The following is a 23134-nucleotide window of genomic DNA, read 5'->3' on the forward strand; positions in this document are numbered from 1 at the left end:
ACGCAACTTGCGGAGGGGAACTGCACCACTCTCGGGATTCCACACGGGCAGAGCGAGCAGTAGGAAATTCGAGTCTACGCAAACTGCGGAGCCCCGTGGCTCCGCGGTAGTTTTGTTCCAAGAAAGGACGCTGCGGGGGAGTTGGGGCGGCTTCTAACGCATGCGTGGAGCGCCCTTTACCACTCGCTTTTTATCCCGGTTTTGCATGTCGGTTGCTGCAGCCCTGGGGAGGCGGATGAGTAATGGAAACTGTAAGCGCAAACGCTTTAGCCAAAAGGTTTCAGATCGATAAATTAAGATGTTTATCTGTACGTGAGTTAAACATCTACACTAACTTAACTCCTCCCCTTTGTTAAAATAACCTTTCGGTCTCTTAGGGCAAAAGGGAACTCGTATTTAGCGCTAAGCGCAAGACCTTTTGCATAGTTCACTCTCCACCCCACAATTTATTCTCAAGCGCACTTCCTGCAGGCCTTTCAAACCTCAAAGAAAAAGTTGAGTTCAGAGAGCGTGTCCAACACTTACAGTAATTATTGAGACTTTGGCAACTTTCCAAGCCTTTCCACCACTTCCTACTACCTAATTCACTGATTATTTCTTAACACCCAACGGCAAAAACTCCTGATGCAGCCAAGCAATTCCACGGACTCCTGCCTACCTCGTGCTCATTCTTGCTCCCATTCCTTTGCTCACAGCATACCTGCCACCTGAATTGTCTCCTCCCCTTTTCTTAAGCAATTCATAACCCATATTTTCCTGAAAGGTGGCTCTGGACACCTTCTCTTTGCTTTATTACTCTGCTTCCTACAGTTACTTAATCTTCATGGTGAGGCTTATCTGTATTCTGTCTGGTGTGCCTGTTTCTGCATCCAGTCAAATCTGTTTAATAGAATGAGTTCTGGGGGTGTTTTACTGATGTCTAGCAGAGTGCGTAAAACCGTGATCAATAGTAATAGCAAGTCTTACGATGGATCAGTTACTAAGTGCTTTACATATATATTTCATGCTCATAACACAGTGAGGTAGATATTATTATCCCACCCTAGGAAACTGAGGCACAGGAAGCTAAGTGACTTGCTTAAGATCACAGACAGGAGAATTGGAATTGAAACCCAGTTAGTATGGCTACATGTCTTGCTATTCTGCATATTTACCTCTGTGAAGCAAGGTTTTGTTTTTGTTTTGTATCTCTGCAAAGAAGATCTTTTGGGTGCTTACTAAACACCTACTGACTGCCAAGGTACTAAGTTTCTTATATCCCTTTTTTCTTGTCTGGGGAAAGCCAATCCATTGACCCCACTAGTGCCAGTTTCACAGACAGGAGAAGTCCTGAGATGTAGGGAAGAGATTAAGTCTGAGTCCTTGCTTCAAGTCTTACCATAGTCACTAGCTGGGAGAAAATGACCATTTTCCTCAGATTCATGGTTAAGAAAATTGGTCTAAATTTATTCTGAAGTCCTTAGATCTCATATAATCAGAAGTAAAGTCCTTAGATTTCATAAAAGCAGTATAGTACATCTTTTAGGTCGAGAACACTAAAAGCTTCCCAATTACCCTTATGTTTTAAGACTCATAATTATTTTATTGACCACATTACTATGAGCACTTTTACAATATATGTAATGTCTTTCTTCTAAATATCAAATACAGTACTTACATTCCTTATATTTTAGGGTACCCACGCTGCTTTCTAGTTATATAAGGCTACTGTTCAGCTGGTTCACACAAGTGCAGCTGAACTGATTCATCATGTATTCAGATACCCCCATACAAGTTGTTCAACAGCCACAGCTCTGAGTCCAGTTCCCCCATGGCCTGTACCTGTACCAGCCCTTTCTCCCAGGACTCTCCAGACCTCCCACATTTCAGGAATGAAAGGGTTAAGACCTGGCTCAGCAGGAAACCTACAGGACAGCCTGTTATCAAAGACTTCCATTCCAATTGCTTCCGTTACTAATTGTTACATATTATAAATATACCTGCATAAAACTGTAGGATAAACCTACTTGAAAATAGACCATGGCTACTCCCACTTCTGTACACTTACCCAAACATTCATATATGATCAAGTATACCCACTCTGAGTAGGGCAGGGCTTAGAGTAAAATTACTACCTTCAGTAAATGAGCTGCAAACTAGTATATTACTTTTCCTACTGGGAAAAGGAATCTCAGCAAATGAGTTGAAGGCCTACTCCAAAATCACCTGCTGAGTTAAACAATGGAGAGTGCTACAAAAATACCACTATAATGTAGGTTTTATTTCTGTCCATTTTATATACAAGGAATGTGTCAGGGTAAGAGATTTCTAATATTTTAGAATCAGAACTTTCTAAAAAGGTTACTTTTTTCTATCTACCTCATTTGATTCATTAAGAAGCTCACCTGAACTATAAAAACCATGTAGATGATTTGCAAAAGCCTGGGGAGGAAGACAGAGTACCGAATTACGAATTACGTGTAAATGGTTTACCTCTCATTTGTTTTGCTTATTCACACTGCTGCAAGCACAATTTCATTTCATCTAAAATTTTAAGCATGACCAACCTACCTTTGTGAGGCATGATATAATAAATCCGGTGGCACTTTTTGCCCCTCAGAGGATTAGAAAAGAACCAGCTAGCTATAAGGCGCCTGGGTGGCTCCATCAGTTAAGCTTCTGACTCCTGACTTGGGCTCGGCTCATGATCTCATGGTTTGTAGTTTGATCCCCGCATCGGGCTCAACCTGGCAGCTTGGAGCCTACTTGCGATTCTCTCTCTCTCTCTCTCTCTCTCTCTCTCTCTCTCTCTCTCTCTCTCCCTCTCCCTCCCTCTCTCTCTCTCTCTCTCTCTCTCTCTGCCTCTCCCTGACTAGTCCTATCTCTCAAAATAAGTGAAAAAAGAAAAAAGAAAGAGCTGCAATAAAGAGAGAAAATAAGAACCACACATCATACCTCCATCTTTAGTTGTGACTAAAGGAAGTTTGTGACATAAACTTGGTTTCCCTCTAGTAAAGGGGAAAACAGTGACTATCAACAACAAAGTTAAGAACTTGTAATTAAATGTGTAAAGAACATAACCAGTTCTAAGACATCAGACCTTTCAAACAATTGTTCTCTCCATGAATTAAGTTTAGTAATAACCAAAGATAAAGAAAACTACTTATATTCATGTTCAGTTTAAACTCTCAATTTTCACATGTCCAAACAAGTTTGGTTCAGACAGGGTTATGCCTTGAGGAAAGAGAACCTGGAAGACTAAATTATACAGATGTGCAGCCCTCAGGTAGGCGGTACAAAGTACCAGAAACAAGTGTTCACAAATGAAAAAGAAGTAATCAGGACTATGTTCTAAACCTAGGCCTCAAAATTAACAACTGTCTACTCACGTTTGGAGACTATGTTTTTCAGCTTGGAGATAGAGGCCCCTGCTCCAGATCCGAACCAGAGAAATGTAAAGGGCACGCCCCTTTTTGTTCCTTACACCTAAGGCACTCTGTGACATCTAACATGTCAAACCCAGGGTCAGGATGGGAAGTGGAATCTGTGGGGCAGTCTTTTCCTGATCCCCTGAGAAATTATGTCTCTGACATCTCATCTAAAGACTCGCCATTCCTGGGGCACCTGGGTGGCTCAGTCTGTTAAGCAACCAACTCTTGATATTGGCTCAGGTCATGATCTCACGGTTCGTAGGTTCGAGTCCTGCACCAGGCTCTGCGCTGACAGTGCAGAGCCTGCTTAGGATTCTCTCTCCCTTTCACTCTGCCCCTCCATCTCTCTCTCTCTCTCTTTCTCTCTCTCTCTCAAAAATAAACATTAAAAAAAAAAAGACTCTCCATTCCCAAAATTAAGATAGACTGTGAGAATTTGCAGGGAAGTGCTCATTGTAGGAGCACAGCTATCCTTGTAGCCATTTCTAATGAGCAACACTCATGTAACTGACACGACCATCCTCTTCCACAGAGCCCATCACTGAGGAGGGTACACAAAGGGAGAAAGGAACCAATCCCACCCCGGTGAGCAAGATTTGACTGATGTCCCTGTCAGGTGAGACCATTTTAAGTTGGTAGGCTTATCCAATAAAATGAGTTTCAGGTGACCTGCACAAACGAAACTAGATTGGAGAAATGAAACAGTTGAAACAACACCCAGTAGAAAAGTCAGTTTTTATATCATTTCCCTAGAGGATGCTGTCATTAGCCAAGTTAGATCCTTCACTTTCAGTTCATTGCAATACAAACAAAAGGCCTTTAGTATTAGACAGGAAGAAAGACAATAAGGGAGAGGCTTAAAGCTTCTGATTTGCCATGGCAAGTGCTTTCGAAAATAGGAACGAGAACTAGCCTAGGAGAAATAGGAAGAACCACTAGGAAGAATGAATGAAAGGAAGAAGATCACAGCTGGAGCCAGGGTACCAGGCACATCACACATTTGCGCACATGGTACCAGGAAGACTTCTTGTCCCAGACCTAGTCTATTGTGCTCACCGATCCCTGGGATTCCACATTTAGAACTTTATTCCTGGGTCTTGAAACCAAAGGGACTTTGACCCTGAAGGAAGTTACCACTATTTTATTGTTTATACTGCCGTGAGGGTGCATTTTTTTCCTATCTTCTCTGAAGAGGAAGTTTTAAGAGAGAGGAAACATGATCATCTGGTTTCCCAAGGGTAATGTGGTACAAAAGGACAAAAGGAAAACTAGACAAATTCCCATCTTCTTAATCTTGCTCCTAGCCAGTCTTGTTCACTCAGAAAATCCTAAAATGAAGGAAAACAGTAGGTTTGGTAAGTTTGTACCAAGCTTGGGGGCCTAGATGCCAAGAGGCAGCCGTTTTGGATCCTTTAGAACTCTGAAAGCACAGCAAAAAATCAACTTTCCAAATCTTCACTCCCAGTCCAAAGGAATAAAAAGAGCAACATAAATAATCCACATGAATATTGCAAATTTGAAGAGGATTTGGCGATGGTTACGCTTTAAGGAAAATTATCAACATGGAACTGAATAAGCAGTAAGTTACCATGCAAATATTTTTTAAAGCAGGTTCATTTGTTTAACTGGTTAAACTTAATAAACTCATTTTTAAAGTTCATTTAAAATGTCATCACAAGAGAGCATATTTCAAATCTTGCCTAGAGATTCCAAGACAATTAATAATGAGACCCATTTCACACCTGACATTTATGAAACCAATCAAATACATCTTTTAAAATCAAGATAATTTGGTTTAGCTTAACAAATATTGCTTATCTTCATTATTAAGTTTGACAGCAGGAATGCAACTAAATTCTAAACATTAGGGAAGACAATAAATGAATTGTCAAAACAAGAGTAGCTTGTAGGGATTTCCAGATTTTCCCTGCACTATTTCTAAGTACAGCTCAAATTACGTTTTTACTAGAATAAGTCACTTTTGTATTTTTCACAGAATCCCGTACACCACCTCTTGTTACCATTTCACATCTGTAGGGCAGTTCTAGATATTCCCTACTGTTTTTTGAGGAATGATTCTGGCAGTGCCCAATAATTAAGAACTCACTATGCTTGGCTTGCTTCCTTATAGATGATCTCACCTACAGCTTCCAAGGATTTCCTCACACTCAGGTTTCATTCCAATTATAGTGACAGTTGCTTTCTCTAGGGAATTAGTTTTCAGTGTCTTTCTTCCCACCCTAAATACATGAAGATGTATAGTTTAAAATGTGTTGATTAATTAAATATGATAACTTCTTTTAACCCTGTATAACCCTGTATAGCAAGGTAAATATGATTATGCCCATTTCACAGATGAAGAAATCAAGGTGGTTACAGAGCATGTGGCAGACCCAGGACTCCAGTGCAAACAGTGTGGCTCCGGAGGCTATGCTCTTAGCCCTTACATCACGTTGCCTCTTATTTTTGTGAGGTTATCTATATTAGTTTCTCTGCAAAAGTTGGTAATTTAAAAAAAAAATCTGTAGAACCTTAAACTGGTGGCTTCTCAGTCTATAAATGTGGCAGGTCAATGGAAATTTTAAATGGAATAAAGCATAGAATAAAAACGTTTCAAGATACTTATAATGTGAACATTTGTTCTTTTCTGCTTTATCTTTCAGCTTGACTAGCTTGAATCAATTCCAAGGGAGATGTTTATTCCACAGTCTCTTAAATTAGAAAGTTAATTAGCCAATCTGGTTATACATTTAGTTGAAAAGCTTTCCCCTCTTTATGGTGATTTGATGTAGTTGTTCAAGTATTTATTTATACCAGTACAGTTATATTAAAAATTAAGCAGAATCAAGTGTATGTTAACAATTTTGATTAGTCATGGAAAGGTGAGCTATGAAATTGCTCATCAATGAAGAATTGGTCAGGTGCAGGCAAACACATCCCAGCAGATTTAAAGTGAAATTCACTTAGGGGATTAAACACTCACTCCAGTCCTTAGATGAATCTCTATCCTCTGCAAGTCTCCCTTGGAGACTTGGAAAAAAGAGGTAAGTGTTAATTAAGGGTTGGAAATATCTTCAAGCAAAAGTCTGTGCTCCGTTTATGTTGCAAGCCACTCTGTCAAGTAGCTGGGAAATGAGGGCAAACAAAATAGAATTCTTGCCCTTCAGAAGCTTACAGTCCAGTCAAGGAGATAACGAAGGAGGCAATTTCAGTACAGTATGGAAAGTGCTATATTGGAGATAGGTATGGGTTGCCGTGGCAACAAAAGCAAAAATGCCTTCAGAAAGGAAGTGACATCCAAGGTCTGACCTAAGGATTAGTAGGAAACAGCCAAGTAATGAAACAGAGGACAGAGAAATGCAAGCAGAAGAATGAAATGAGTAATAGTGTGGTTCTCAACTGGGGAACTGAAACCCGTGGTGTTGATGTGTGTTTTTGACATGGGGTGTTGGAAGAGATGAGACAGGGCCAGTAAGCAGGGTTTTTGTGTACCATACAGAAGAGTCTGAATGCTACCCCGAAGGCATTAAGAGCTGCTGAAGAATTTTAAACCAGCAAGTGCCACGATCACAGGTAAGAAGGAAGTAGCAAGTATGATTTGTTTGATAGGCAGAATATGCCTCCCCCCACCCCTGCAAATGATATCCATGTTCTAATCTCTGCAACCTGTGAATATGTTAGTTTTCATAACAAAGTAGAGATTGGGGATAGAATTAGGTTGCTAATTAGCTGACCTTGAGATGGGGAGATGATCCCAAATTAACCAGGCAGGCTCAATTTAATCACACAAGTAGATGGAGACAGGTAAGTCAGAGGGCCATGTGACTGTGCAAGCATGGTCAAAGTGATGCAATGTTGCTAGAGAAAGAAAGTCACAAGCTGAGGAATATGGGTGGCCTCTAGAAGCTGGAAAAGGCAGGGAAATGGGTCTCTCCAGAAGGAATGTGGCCCAGCGAGACCCATGTCAGACCTCTGACCTACAAACTGTAAAACAATAAATTTGTATTGTCCTAAGCCGCCAAGTTGGAAGTAATATGTCCCAGCAGAAATAGAAAACTAATGTATTAGGAAGCCGTTATAGCAATAATCCATGTGTGAAGTAATCATGGATAAAGAAATCTTGCTGATTTGATAAGCATCGAAGCGATAGAATCAAACTGGAACCCCAACTCCATTAACTTGCTAGCTGTGGCCGTGAAAGGCCCTTCTTAAACCTGATCATTCAGCTTCATTTTCAATATCTAAAAATTGAGCAGTATTTTGCAGGGTTTTGTTTGTTTACTATTTTTTAAAGTAATACATTAACATTAGCTTTAAATTTCAAATAGGAAGAAATACATGCTACAATATGAATGAATCATGAAAACATTATGCTAAGTGAAGTAGGTCAGACACAAAACCGAATATTTTATGATTCCACTGATATGAGACGCCTAGAACAGACGCAATTCATAGACACAGAAAATACTAGAACAGAGGTCAGCACGTACTGGGGTGGGGGGATGGGGTGAGGAAAAGAAGAGGGAGTTCATGTTTAATGGGTACAGTGTTTACCTGGGATGATGAAACAATTTTGGAAACGGATTGTGAAGCTGGCTGCACAACACTATGAATGTCCTTAACGCGATGTAATTAAGAATGGTTAAAATGGCAAATTCTATGTATATTTTACCACAACAAAAACAAATATAATGATTAAATCCATGCCATTTTATTTTACCTTAGATGCTAAGAAAACCTAATTTCTAGATGCAAGAAAAGAGTGGAATTGTTTAATGGATTCAGCTTCATGTACTCTTTGAGTATTAGACCTTAAAAATGGCTAAAATGATACATTTTGTTACCTATATTTAACCACAATTAAAAAAAAATTAATGTAGGGGCGCCTGGGTGGCTCAGTCAGTTAAGCGTCCGACTTCTGCTCAGGGCACGATCTCACAGTCTGTGGGTTCGAGCATCGCATCAGGCTTTGTGCTGACAGGTGGGAGCCTGGAGCCTGCTTCGGATTCTGTGTCTCCCTCTCTGCCCCTCCCCTGCTCACCCTCTGTCTCTGTCTCAAAATAAGTAAAAAGCATTTTAAAAATTTTAAAAAAATTAATGTAGAATACAAACAGCAGTGTATTCTACCTCCCAGAACAAAGCCCTCCATTATCTGAGTTTTTTTCCTAGGGATTTACCTCCATATTTTACAATAATATGCTTATCCTGCCATTTCATCAATTTGAGGCATCTGCTATTGACTTTCAATAAGGAAGTATTTAACTCTCTTAAATATGCACACTCATAATCTGGGAGATCAGAGAGTCTGCTCCTTACATAGATTTTCAAACACCCTCTGGTTTCCAGGCTTACTATTCACTTCCTTTTTCATAAGGGCCCAGTGCTTGCAATTCAAGTGTTTCTGGCATGCTAGAGCCAACAGGCATCCTTCGTCCTACTGTTCCCATCCCCAAGGGCTAACTTGTCTAAGGAAATAGTTCATTATTTCCTTTCTACCTTTCAAACTGTTTATTACTCTTGCCCATTTCTTTCTCTGTCTTTACAGCTGTATCTTTGTTATTTCTTTTTGTGTGTGTGACTTTTAGTTGAGGAGGAAAAGATAATGTTATGTTCCATCTGCCATATTCAACCCAAAGTGCTCCGGAGTTGCTTTTTAAGATTAAATGAACTAATACAGGTAATGAGATAATATAGGCAAAATGCTTTGCAATGTCCTTGACATCTAATAACGTATAGCCCAAGCAACAGTATGGTCCCTATCACCATTATCATCAATTACCTAACAAAAGGTTGTTAGGATGGACGACAGTAGAATGTCAAAAAATACTGCTTACAACAGAGTATCACTGTTGGTTGTCCAGCATTAATGGCATCTGATTGGAAATTTGTTTTTCTTAAAAAACAAAAAGTAATTTTCACAATGTATTTATAAAGTAGAATGTTCTACAGCTAAAAAGGATAATCTGGATTACCTGAAACTCTCTCATCCTTTAGATTTCACATTCTCAAAGAAGGCTTCTCTATCTCAAGAACCCTCTTCCCTGCACTAACTTACCATGATTCTCTCATTACATACTATTCCTTTCCTTAATAGTTCTAATCAATTTTAAAATGACTCTCTCCCTTCTCCCCACTGCTCCCTCCCCCCGCCTTCTCTGTGTGTCTCTTTAACTGTGTTTTGTCCCTAACCAGACTTAACTCAAGACAAAGGGCCATGGGAGTTGTCATTAACAAAAAAGTCCACTCAAGTCCCAACATAGTGCCTTGAATAACTCTGTTCTGAATGAGTGGACTGCCAGGTATAGCATAATAAAGGACACATAATGAGATGCTATGTTTGGAGAAAGAAACACATAGAAGTAGTTTGTAAACTACATTAATAGTGGTGGCATTTGGGGAAGGTTATCAGCATTTTTTAATTCCTCTATCCTAATACTGTTACTACCACTACTAATGAATAGCTATTGAATATTTACTGGGTGTCAGAACTTACCTAAGTGTTTTACATACATTTTCTAATTTAATCCTCAAAACAACCATATGTACTCTCATTATACCCATTTTACTGATAAGAAAATAGCTGCAGAGAAGCTCTATAACTTGCCCATCTGGGGACATCTGCTAAAGTTCAAACCCACAGTCCAAGCTGAAAGCCCCTTGATCTTAAACCACTAAACTATCACACTATCACGTGTGTGTGTGTGTGTGTGTGTGTTGCATGTGTGAAACAGAGAGAGAAGAAAATGTACTTGCTAAAGTCTCAAATCCTGTGGTAATAAACTAAGGGCCAAATTGTTTTTGCCAACAAAAATATTTTTCTGATGCTGTAAAGATAGCAGTAGCTGAATTACTAGAATGGCACTGCCAGTCTTATTCAAGTCCAAGACCAAATCCCATCCATTCACACTTCCCTAGCTCTCTCAAGGCTCAAGTAAACGGAGGCTTCTACATTGGGCTTATTAAAGCCACGTATTCTCCAGTTCTAACTTGTGTGGGAGCTATGTCCTGAGAGACCCAAAATATGAGTTCGAAAGAAAGCCTTCTATCCTCTAAGGGTGGAGAGTCCACAACATTATAAATATGTTTATGATGAATTGTGTGTATCCCTGTGTGACTATTACTCTTTAATTGAACTCTCTAGAATTTGCACGAAATAGAGTGGCTGCTTTTGAGTACGGTTCTAATATGAGCCTCTTCCTATTTTTCAGTTCTTTAGACTTTTATGTTAGGATACCTGATTTATTAGCAATGTTGCAAATGTAAATGGAATGTATGCTCACCCTTTCAGTTGATACTGACTGCAAAATAACCAAACTCTTCAGCAGAGATACTTTGTTTTCTTTCAAAAAACTTTTATTGTAGGGGAATCACACTTGGAAGATATTTGCACCTTTGGTATATCATCAAAGAGAAATGTTATGAATTATCTGTATCATCTTTTATGTTCTAATTTTGCTTTTACAGCTATATAGTTTAAAAAGGGGGAGTAGGAAATGGAAATCAGGTACCAAGAGAACCGTGTAAATTTCCAACTTATTTTGCTCTGTTAAAGCCCTGGGGAGTTTGTTCAATTTAGTTCAGAGACTAAATTGTAGAGATTGGCTCCTATTAATTAAGTACTAGATCCAATATGTAATTATGTCCATTAGGACTTTGACCAAAGCTTGAAAGTCAAGGTCAGAAAGCCTAAAAGGAAATCTGTGTGTGTGACATTAAAGTGGGTCAGAGGGCTCCAGTGCCCATCTCAGGCCAGGTGCTATCTCTGCTACTGAAATGAAGATCAAGTTGGAAACTATAATGATCGCTTAGAAAATAATCTCTTTTCAATTATGTTCCTAATTAGTATCTACCAACGAATGTGTTTTGAAATGTGTTTGAAGCATTTCAAGTCTTCTTGTCTAGAATTTATAGCCAAATAAACATTAAAAATACAGTATTTCAATATGGAAGCCTGTTTCTTTCCTAATTTTAAGAATCCAGTTATAAAAACAAGTATGAGATAATCAGGAGATTTTTAATAGTAAGGAATTATTTTTTAATGCATGATAATAGTATTGTGCTTAAAAGAAGAGTCTGTATCTTTTATTTATTTAAAAAAAATTTTTAACGTTTTTTTATTTTGAGAGAGAGAGAGAGAGTGTGTGTGTGTGTGTGTGTGTGTGTGTGTGTGTGAACAGGGGAAGGGCAGAGAGAGAGAGAGAGAGAGAGAGGAAGAATCCCCAGCTACAGGGACAGCTCAGAGCCTACTTACTATGGGGCTCAAACTCAAAAAACCATGAGATCACGACCTGAGCCAAAATCAAGAGTTGGATGCTTAACCAACTGAGCCACCCAGGCACCCCAAGAGATATACACTGACATATTTATGGATGCAATAAGATGTCTAAGATTTGCTTTAAAATAATCCAGTGGGAGGGCGCCTGGGTGGCGCAGTCGGTTAAGCGTCCGACTTCAGCCAGGTCACAATCTCGCGGTCGGTGAGTTCGAGCCCCGCGTCAGGCTCTGGGCTGATGGCTCAGAGCCTGGAGCCTGTTTCCGATTCTGTGTCTCCCTCTCTCTCTGCCCCTCCCCCGTTCATGCTCTGTCTCTCTCTGTCCCAAAAATAAATAAAGGTTGAAAAAAAATTTAAAAAAAAAAAAATAATCCAGTGGGAGTATATAGGTGATTCAAGACTACTCATATATGAATTGCTAAAGTGGATGCTCATTTTACTATTTCTCCGCTTTTGTGTTTTAAAAACTCCACAATAACAGTAAAAAATAAAGCATTATAATAAAAGCAAATTAAGCAAATAATACTTACCTTGTCTCTGTAATGTTCAAGGAATTAGACCAAATTATAGCGCATACATGATTTTCTAATTCTAGAGTTTTTAAATGTAATTTTGCAAATGATTCAGAAGTAGTCACTTTTTTCTGTTTTGGTATAACAACTTCAAATGTAGAATAACAGTGTTGTAGCTGGAGCCATTCCGAGATAACCAAAATATTTCAGTGGTGACATCAGCCAAGATGATGCTGTCATACCCCTGCCTGGCACTTTTTTGAAGCAGTTAGACTGGTCATGTGTGAGGCAAACTGCACACCATGAAAGTGATACAAATGTGTCTTTTAAATTATTGGGCTTCATTCCAAAATAGACCCACCCTGTTTGGTAGAAATAAACAAACACAAAATCACTAATCTGCATCTAACCCAATTGAACTTTCAGCTATGTTTAGAAATGAAGCTCTGACACTCCTATTTATACTTCATTTGGTTTGAATTTTATACTCTGTAGCTCTGCACATTCATACTGGAAGCAAAGCACGTTTTAAATATTTACTGCATTTGTGCACCATTTAAGCCGATATTCAACATTGTTAAAGAATAAGTTTGGTGACTGGTAATCAGTCCGTTCTAAATTAACCCCGTACTGGGAACGGTGTGGAGGAGGAGGCGGGCGGCAACCGCTAACACAAAATGACTGCAACAGTGAAGTTCTGAGAGGCTCTGGTTAATCAGAGATAGATGAACTGCCTTGTGGACTAACCACGGTTAAGTGATTCTAGAATCTCACCAGTTTGGGGCTGGGGAGGCAGGCTCTGCCAAAGATGCATGACTGGCTGGTCGAGGACAGGTAGGAAGGAAACTGAGAAATTCAGGTTCGGGCTTCTGCTTTCTTTTCTTGTTTCCCGCATCCAGTCCTAACCTGTCATAGGTTGGCACTTCTTTCAAACTGTCAGTAATTGGCTACAGTTATTCTGCAAAATGGTTTATTCATTCCAATAGTTAGTAGAAGAGGTGACAGTATGACTGAATATCATTTGACTGATTGATATGTATGATTATATATATCAATATTTGAATGTATAATCACAGTATTATTTAATAACTACATTCTATGAAGCATCGACAGAAATCCCATGGCTTTACAGTATGAATCAACCCACACAATAGAAATGCCAACAAGGATGGACAGAGTCAGAAGAAAGGCATGTATCTCTTACTGTGTCTTAAGCTAACATCCATTTATGCACACTGCTTTTGTTTTCCTCCCTTTTATAGGTAAGGTTTTCAAAAAGACTCCTTTTATACATTGACTCAACCCACTTTATCTGCTCATCTATTGAAATTGGGCTTCCATCCCTATCAGGTCATCCAAGTGGTCACCAATGACCTTAGGTACTAAACTCAGTGCTCACTTCCAACTGGTATGCTATTTGATTTCTCTGCTCCTTTTGAGGTGATTAACCACTTCCTCCTTCAAATACTCAGGGAATTTGATGGGTTCGGTGGTAGGTTGAGAAGATATGCCCAGGACACACAGCTTAAGAAATAGCTAAAGGGTGGTTCCTTTTTCCCAGGCTGACTGACCCACTAAGTAAAGTGGTGCCTACTGTCCCACCTGGAACTTCATTCCCCTCCGGGTAAGAACCTGGTCCCTCTCCATTTTAATGGCAAATAGCATTCTTCTGATTCTTCATTAACCTCTCTAGTGGTTCCTATCTTCTTCAAGGGCTTTGTCCTCTAAACTTCCATAAATGTAGGCAGTTTCTTCTGGGTCCTCTTATTTATCACTCTACACCAGTGTTTGTAAAGAGTGTTTTAAGTATCACTTGCCTCAGCATGAGAGACTCTAGTGGTTCTTACTGAAGATGCAATTTCCAACGTCACCCTAGTGTGACGTAACCCAGCATCTCGGGGATGGAGACCAAAATATGCATCTTAAATTATCTCCCAGTTAATTCTTAGAAAAAATTCAGGATTTAGAATTCCCATTTTACACACTCACTTTGGGTGATACTACCTAACCCCATGGCTTCAGTTACTATTTATATGTTGGTGACATCTATCTCTGTTTTCAGATGCCAACATTCCATGTGATGTCTCACAGGCAACTCTCAGAATTAGAGATGCCCCAGACTGAACACCGTCTCCCAATCCTGCCATCCTTCCCCTTGTTTCCCCTAGTTCTCAAAATGGTTGTACCATCCTCCCAAGGTGGGGCGGGGGGTGGGGAACAAAACTGAGGTAGCTGCTCCTGTCTCCTCTCCATTCACTCTCCCATTATGACTCTTGACTCCTACTTCTTACCACACTCAAGTCATTCCCTAGGTAAGATATTATCATATATTGCCTAAAACTCATATATTGGCTTCTGGTCAAGCCCACCTCCAATCCATTCCCCACAAGGGAAGTGGCAGTCATCACTAATTTGATCCGATTACTCCCGCTCATAAACTTTCAAAGCTTCCCATCACCCTTGGGTGAAATAATTTCACTGACAAACCATATCCTACTTAATCTGCCCCATATTATCTCTGCAGATTTATCTCTCATCACTTCACTCTACAGCTATACTGTCCAATAGAGTGGCCACTAGTCACAAGTGGCTATTGAGTACTTGAAATGTGGCTAGTCCAATTTAAGACATGCTCTGAGTGTAATTCACACATTAGCTTTCTCAAATGCTGGTAAAAATAAATGTAAGAATGTCTCATTAATAACCTTTCATATTGGGGTGCCTGAGTGGCTCAGGCGGTTAAGCTTGGAATGATTTCAGCTTAGGTCATGATCTGATAGTTCGTGGGATGGCGGCGCACATCGGGATTTGTCCTGACAGCACGAAGCCTGCTTGGGATTCTCTCTCTCTCCCTCTCTCTCTGCCCCTCCTCCACTCACACTCTTTCTTTCAAAATAAATAAACCTAAAAAAAGTTTTAAAAAAATTAAATGACCTTTCATATTGATTAGATGCTGAGAGGATACATTTTTAAATATATTAGTCTAAAACATTACTAAAGGTAATATTACTTGATTCATCCTACTTTTTTTAAAATTTTTTTAATGTTTATTTATTTTGAGAGAGAGAGAATGAGAGGGAGACAGCGTGACAGTGGGGAAGGGGCAGAGAAAGAGAGACAAAGAATCTGAGGCAGGCTCCAGGCTCTGAGCTGTCAGCCCAGAGCCCTAAGCAGGGCTCGAACTCACCAACGGTGAAATCATGACCTGAGCTGACGTCGGGCGTTTAACCAACTGAGCCACCCAGATGCCCTGATTCTTTCTACTTTCTTAACGTGACTACTGAAGTTTTTAAAATTCCAGAGATGGTTTGCATCGTACTTCTCCTGGACAATGCAGCTCTAGAACTCTATTGTCTAGATCTGCCCATCCCAAAAGACTTGTTACTCCCTTAAATGTTACACTTTTCCTTGCTTAAAGTGCACTTCTCCTCTGTACCCACTCCCCTTCCTTCATCGGATTACCTCATCCTTGTCCTTCAGGATTTAGTTTAGTTATCACTAGGAGGAGGTTCCCCACCCTTTTCCTTTCCCAAACCAATTCTGGGTTAGCTGTGCCTTCTACGCGCTTGCACACACAGCACATAGCTTGCAGTGTGCTAAACTTGTGTGGTTTATTTTTCTACCCCCCCCCCCCCACCGGTGTCTCCTATCCTCACTATACTCCTGACTTCTTGTGAGCAGAATCGTGACTTATTCAATGCAGCGTCCTTGGATTCAAGCACATTGCATGGTGCAAAGTAGATATAGAGTAAATACTGGTAGAAGGGCTGCTGGAAATGACTTCTCTGGACCCAAGGTATGAAACAGGACTGATAATAATATGTGTGGGGAAGTTATGAATTCATATTCTCTCTTTGTCCTTAAGCTATCCAAACCCTATCAACCAACACCTCCCAACCCTCTCTTGCTTCTTCTGTCACCTGTAAAATTTTAAACTTCATCAGTCAATTCAAATGAGGAAATGATCAGAAAACAAAAAGAACACAACTTTTGTCTTCTAAATATTTTTAAATTCCTTTACTGCTAGAAGATAGTCACTGTGAGAAATATTACCTATTTGTTGGAAAACATTTTTATAGCATTTCTGAAGATCAAGTCTTTGCAAGAATTTAAATGAGACCTAAAATCAAGTTATTTTCTCTGTAATCCTGCACTGCTGGCATTCAGAGAAGTTTGGAGTACATCAGAAATTCTGGCATACCCACATTATAATTAACATTTACCACACTACTCTCTGTTAAAAGAAAAAATTAGGGTTCAGCAATATAAAAGCAGTAAGAACAGACAGTAACTATTTTCTCAGTCTCATCAGATAGACATTTTAAGTGGCATCTTCAATGTTCATCCAATTTAACTACTCTGGGTGTTTTTTAACACTTTAGGATAGCCAGGACTTTCATCTATCTGTGTTTTTAGGGTATTAAAATGTCTTGAAGACTTGTAAAGACAAGTATTAGGCCTCACCTTGATTCGAGGCACTATGTATCTGTTTTCCCGCTCCACGGCCTTACTATTTATTTACCTCTCAACACACTGTTATATACTTGTGTCCACCACACTGGTGAAATGGCTATCTCAAAAGTCATTGTTGAACAGGGCTGTGTGAAACAGACACAGAAGCCCCTGAAATCACCTACAATCGCTAAAGCCGGAACAATTTGAACAAAATAAATGCATTTTTGAATTACAACCTAAAGTATAAAATAAATATCCAAGAGTCCATTGATATAAATGACTGCACAGATTTTAAAGTGAAGGAGAACAGACAAATATCCCATGCAGAAAAATTCCAAATAATTTATGTAGAAACTCTGTCTTCAAGGAAGGAGGGCATAACTCCCCACCGTGAGTGTGGTATACATAAGGTTTCTTTTCCAAGAACACAGTATGGAAAGTGGGATGGGGAGACTTGGTCAAACGCCAACTCAGCCAGGTGATCGAGGTCAACATCAACAGTGATAAATTATGTTGATAGAATGTTCCTTTGATATAATGTGGCTAAAGTAGCACTTTACCTCTGTGGTCTTCCTCCCTAAAATTCACAACCCCAGTGTAATCATGAGAAAAACATCAGGACCATTCTCCAAAATATCTGATACTCCCCGAACTGTCACTGTCTTCAAAAACAGGGAAAACTTGAGAAACTGTCACAACCGAAAGGAACCTAGGAAGATGGGACAACTAAGTGTAATGTGGCAACCTGGATGGGATTTTAGGACAGATCTTGCATGACCTGAGCTGAAATTGAGTTGGATGCTTAACTGACTGAGCCATTCAGGTGCCACACTAAAGAAAGCCTTCCCCTAGAATCTGACAGCCCAGAAGCATTGCAGTATGAGGTCCCTGTCCCTGAGACCTGAGAACCCTTTGCCAACATTTCTGAATGATAGGTCACAGTTTGCTGATTGCCACATGTCCCTGGGAAAATTCTCCTTCAGCTTAACTATGGTAGATCATTGCTTTCCAATCAAGCCATTAACTACCTTGTTATTGAGACAACGTAAAATCTTGTATACAGGGGAGGCTGTAGCTAAGCCCCAAATGGTAAATCTTTGATTGGTCTAAATTAGGTGGCTTTCAAACATTTTGGTTTCAGGATCCTTTTATACTCTTAAAGCCAAGTGCATTTATGTGACTTGTGTCTACCAATATTTACCATTTTAGAAAATAAAAAATAAAAAAATATATTCATTTAAAAATAAAAATAATAAACCCATTACATATTAATATAAATAATAATTTTAATGAAAATAACTATATTTCTCAAAATAAGGCAAAAAATTGAGAAGTCTGGCTTAATAGAAAACATAGATGTTCATATCTGCTTCTGTATTCAATCTGTTGTCTTGGTTGAAGTACATTAAGAAAATCCAGCCTCATACAAATAAATGGTTGGAGAAAACAAAAAGAAGTATCTTAATAGCATCTTCAGAAAATTTGGGATAGTCTTCTCTGATACAATACTAAAACGCAAAAGTGGTAGTTCCTCAAAGGTTAGTTATAATGTACAATCTGAAAACATATCAATGAAATTGTGTACTGTTACCTTAAATCTTTAGTCTATTTTGGTCTTTAAATGGAACTATTACCCATGAGTGATTTTGCAACATGCACTGGTCATTGAGAAAATACTGGCTCACTGAATTATGCAGATCTTTCACATGTTGACACCTTTTATCATACCATATGAAAAAATCACTTTCGTAACATCACCACTAATATCACCAGAAAAATGTTTAAGTACTGGGAAACTATCAAGCTCACAGTAGTGTATACAAGTTATCCACTCTTCTAATTTTTACCTGAAAGCTTGAATTTATATCTTTTGCAACATATATTGTCAGTTGTTTTCCTTACAGTGACAGGCTTACTTCTGTTCATTTTCAAGAAAATGTTCACAAAATACCCAAGTCTGAATAACGGTATTTTGTTTGTCCATTTTTCATGTTTAAAAAAAAATGCGTTCCATGCAAAAATCAGCCATTTCAACTCACGACTCAAAGAGTCGCACAGTTTGTGACTGAAATAACAAGAGCACTTCAGTATGGACCAGAAAACGACAGCAAACTTCATAACTTTATATGAGTGCCTGCCAGGGAGGCATACAATGACTACCAGCACATTTTGATGCCCCAGCCTTGATTTGTACTAAACAACTGTGACTGTTACCATTGCTCCTTTTACACCACCAGCAGGGTGAAAAAGACAAATGACATCTTAGCATTGTTAGAGAAAAGGATTTTAACCTTGTGAACTCCCTCAATGGATCTCAGTGTCTCCAGGTTCCATAAAACACTGCCGAGTTAAGCCAATATGATATTTATTCCATTTCATTTACCAATTAGTTCTGGGTTAGGTGACATAATTCTAGCCAAAAAGCCAATGGGGCCTCTGGGAAAGATTTCTTTCTTCTAACAAGACATGTGGAAACCGAAATTTCCCTTTTCTGCCTCTGGACTTTGTCATCTACATGGGAAAACTAGAAATAACCTGGCCAGGAGGACAAAAACACACTTTTGGAATTTGGAAAAGTGAAAAGATGAAAAACTTCTGTGCAAACCGATGCCATTGATGAATCAATGAATTATTCAACTTTGAAACTGCCCTATCTTCAGAATTCTTGTTATGTGAAACGATATTCTCCTTATTGTTTAAGTCACCTTTAGACAGGTTTTCTGTTCCCCAAAGTCCAAACATTTTTACTCCTACTTAATCTTACGCTTCCTGTCAACCCATCACTATGCAAAAGACCCTAAGAGCCTAATTACCAGAGCTTGATACCTTCCAAACTCCCTGGAATGAGCAAGCAAGACAAAATTGTTACAAGCCATGTGAGAGTAGCCGGAAGGACGCATATCAACTTGAACAACTAGAATAGGTAGGTGTCTTCTATGGAGGCAAATCAATTAAAAGAGATAGTATTACATTTTAATAAAAACATGAGGACCATAAAAGGGATTAGAATACAACACTAAAAATTTAGGGACTAAAAAACATTATTCCTGATTTATAGAGTAATCAAGATCAGAAAGCAACCAGGTGTTGGGGAGCAAAACCCTAGGAATATATCCAAGTGCCAAGAAATCAAACCATAAGTTATGTAGTAGGCCTACAAGAAAGTATTCATTATTCTGTATCAATACAACCAATGTTCTACTACCAAACGTGAAGATATGGTCATGAATAAGAGAAGCAGTAAAATATATTTGCGAATTGTTAGGTTACAGTCAACAGCTCTTTTCAAAATAAAATAGGTCTATCTTTTGATAGCTGCATGTGGGTTGGAAGATTTCCAATTCAATTTTTTTGTAACCTTTGAATCTCACACTACAAGATAAAGGTGGGAAAAGTAATGAAAGAGAAACAAACTTGTCTGGTAGAAAAAAAATAAAAAAGATACATATCCTTTTTTAATTTCTCCCATCTACTTCCCTTCTGTATGTCAGTAAAAAACCAGAAATGTTTCACAGCTATGTGTACCTTGCAAGATCAAACTTCTTGCCTCTAGTGGGAAAATGTAGCCCACTGCATAAAGAATGGCTTTAAGAAAATAACAGTCTCTGTAAAAGTCAACAGTCAACTCCTCTAATGAATAATAATTCTATAACTAAATGCATACAGATGTTTTAAGCTCAAAAATTAAATACTATTGAAGTATTTACATATTTTAATTTAGACTAACTCTGGAATGAGTAGACATTACCACATTATTTTAGAGGTTTCATTTCTTTCATTTATTTATTTAGTTAGTTTACTTATTTTTTGAGAGAGAAAGAGAACAGGGGAGGGGCAGAGAGAGAGGAAGAGAGAGAGAATCCCAAGCAGGCTCTGCACTGTCAGCACAGAGCACGATATGGGGCTCGAACTCACCAACTATGAGTTCATGACCTAAACCAAAATCAAGAGTCAGACGCTTAACCAACTGAGCCACCCAGGCGCCCCGTATTTTAGAGGTTCAAAATAAAGAAGTGCCACCTTTTTGTCACAAGAAGAGGTCTAGAAATGGTCTACATTCTGAGAGGACTGGATGAGACCATGAATCTTAATTCACATTTAGCAGATCAAGCACAATTGTTTATAAGAAGAGGAAGCGCTGAAGCCCTTTCTTTATATTTGACATTACCACTTAAACTCAACTTCACGGGAAATGTTTTGATAAGAGCAACAAACCATTGAACTTCTTTGGGCATAGCTTATCTCAAATCCAAAGCATGATAAAACTCCTCTTGTCTACTCTCACAACAAATACGAATAATGCCGACCTCTAAAGTCCTTGTACGGGGAGAGCCTAGGCAATGAAGATTAGGTTACTCAAATTACAAGGCACAGCCATTGTATGATGGAGCAGCTTCCACAATTGTGCTTTATAAAGATAATCAGTGGTCTTTATATACAGTAGTAATTGTGTATTTATTAAAGCTTTCCATCCTATTTCATAGATAAATTGTTTTGTCCTTCATATACATTGATCAGTATATCCATAAAATGTTTCACTTTCTACCTTAGAATGCAGCAAAATTCATCTTGCGATTATACTTTCCCCACATCCTGTTGCAAATGGACACTGATGTTAAATACTGGTAAATATTCTTAGTCACAGGTTGAGATTGTTTTCAAAGGCTACTTTTCAAAAACAAAAACAAAAACAAAACTCCAAATCAAAGGCCCAGCAAGGATTAATCTATTTCCGTTGAATCACATGGTTTTTTTAAACCAGCCTGAGGCACTAACAGAAAAGGTAACAGCAACTTTTAAGTAAATTATGGAAAATGAATTAAGTTACAATTTTGTCTAACAATTTCATTTCATTTTTTATTTACTTTTTTTTGGGATATTTTTTAAAAAGTTTACTTATTTTGAGAGAAAGAGAGAGAGGGCATGAACAAAGGAGGGGCAGAGAGGGAGGGAAAGATAGAACCCCAAGCAGGCTACAAGCTGTCAGCACAGAGCTCAACACGTGGGGCCTAATATCATGAACCATGGGGCCTGATCTTAGGAACGGTGAGATCATGACCTGAGAGAAATCAAGAGTCGGAGGCTTAATTGAATGAGCCACTTGGGCACCCCTGGTTTCATTTTTTAAAAAAGAAATAAGTTCTTTAAACTTTGAAGTAATATTGTGTATTGAGATATTATTAAAATGGTGTTTAAATTTCTTAAGCAGCTGTATAGCTTGTGGCTAAAATGTTTGGTGTTTAATTAGAGATTGAATTTTTTAATCAGAGATTCAGTTTGGCGTTTTCAACATAGATGGCAAGTGAAATAACTAGATCAATACTTCTACTGGTAGTATTGAAATATTTCTTCTCCAAATTGTCCCTTTCTATCAGATGCCAATGAGAAATTAATACCAAGTTATTGATAAAGAAATTTTGCCAAGTCACTTGTATAATATTAAGAGTAAAGTACACGCCATGACATATTTGCAAATATTAGCTCAAAGAGTCTCCTCCACCCATCTGAGACTGACATGCTTATTAGTCTGTGGCTCCACAGCTGTGGTTTGTATGCAGACGCATGTGTTGAGTTTGCACTCACTGGTGCCCTTGCAATAATCGAAGCAAAAGATGCTGGTGTAGAAGCAGTGTCAAGAGTAGTAACAGATTTGAGATACATTTTTGTGGTAGAATTGGTAAGACTTAGTGTGGATAATAGTGTGTGAGAGGGAATGGGGGGGTGGGAAGTCGTGGAACGATTGGGTTTCTGGTATGAATAAACATATAGATAGAGGTATCTCTTACCAAGAGGGGGAAGACTGGAGGAAGAGATTTGGAGGTGGCGGTGGGGGGTGGAGACTTACTAGTTTGGGATATTTCTGAGATCCCTGAGACATCTCAGTGCAGATGTCAAGTAAGTAATGGAATATCCAGGTCAAGCTCCAAAGAGAAGTGTGAGTCATATAATAAATTTGGAGTTGTCAGTGTTTCGATGATATTTAAAGCCACACGACTGGATAAGATTGCTCATGAATAATTGGCAAGCATGTAAAGAAGGCCCAGGATCTCTGCCTAGAAAACTTGAAAACGAAGAAAACCTCTATTTTTATTAGACTAACTTCTCACATATTTAGGTCACTCTGCTTAATTTTTTATTTTTTACAAAAGACTTTTCCTGACCCCTTAGTCTAAATTAGGTACCCTGGCCCCACAATATGTCCTCAACCTTTTTCTTCAAAGTGCTTAAAATAATTTTCAATGAATTATTTGTCTTTATTTATTTTGTATTTTTCCTTCCATTAGAATGTAGGTGTCTTGAAGACAGAGGCCGTTTGCTTTCAATGTGTATTTCCAGTGCCTGGCAAATAATAACAGTAAGTTAACTGTTAGGTTATGAGGGGTATCTGGGTGGCTCAGTCAGATTGAGCATCAGACTTCGGCTCAGGTAATGATCTCTCAGTTTGTGAGTTCGAACCCCGCATCAGGGTCTCTGCTGTCAAGGTG

General features: G+C 38.8%; 1 protein-coding gene and 1 long non-coding RNA gene across 2 annotated transcripts in view; one reads left to right on the forward strand and one right to left on the reverse strand.

The window, feature by feature from the left end:
- Positions 1 to 23134, reverse strand: part of SLC39A10 (solute carrier family 39 member 10) — a 145122-nt gene that overhangs the window by 68143 nt on the left and 53845 nt on the right. The gene's annotated exons all lie outside the window — the stretch shown is intronic.
- On the forward strand, positions 4 to 6000 carry LOC125172614 (uncharacterized). The gene is made up of 3 exons (XR_007154764.1): positions 4 to 251; positions 3943 to 4026; positions 5766 to 6000. It is a non-coding gene; the product is annotated as an uncharacterized LOC125172614 (long non-coding RNA).

This window comes from Prionailurus viverrinus, chromosome C1 (genome assembly GCF_022837055.1).
Source record: "Prionailurus viverrinus isolate Anna chromosome C1, UM_Priviv_1.0, whole genome shotgun sequence".
NCBI lineage: Eukaryota > Metazoa > Chordata > Mammalia > Carnivora > Felidae > Prionailurus > Prionailurus viverrinus.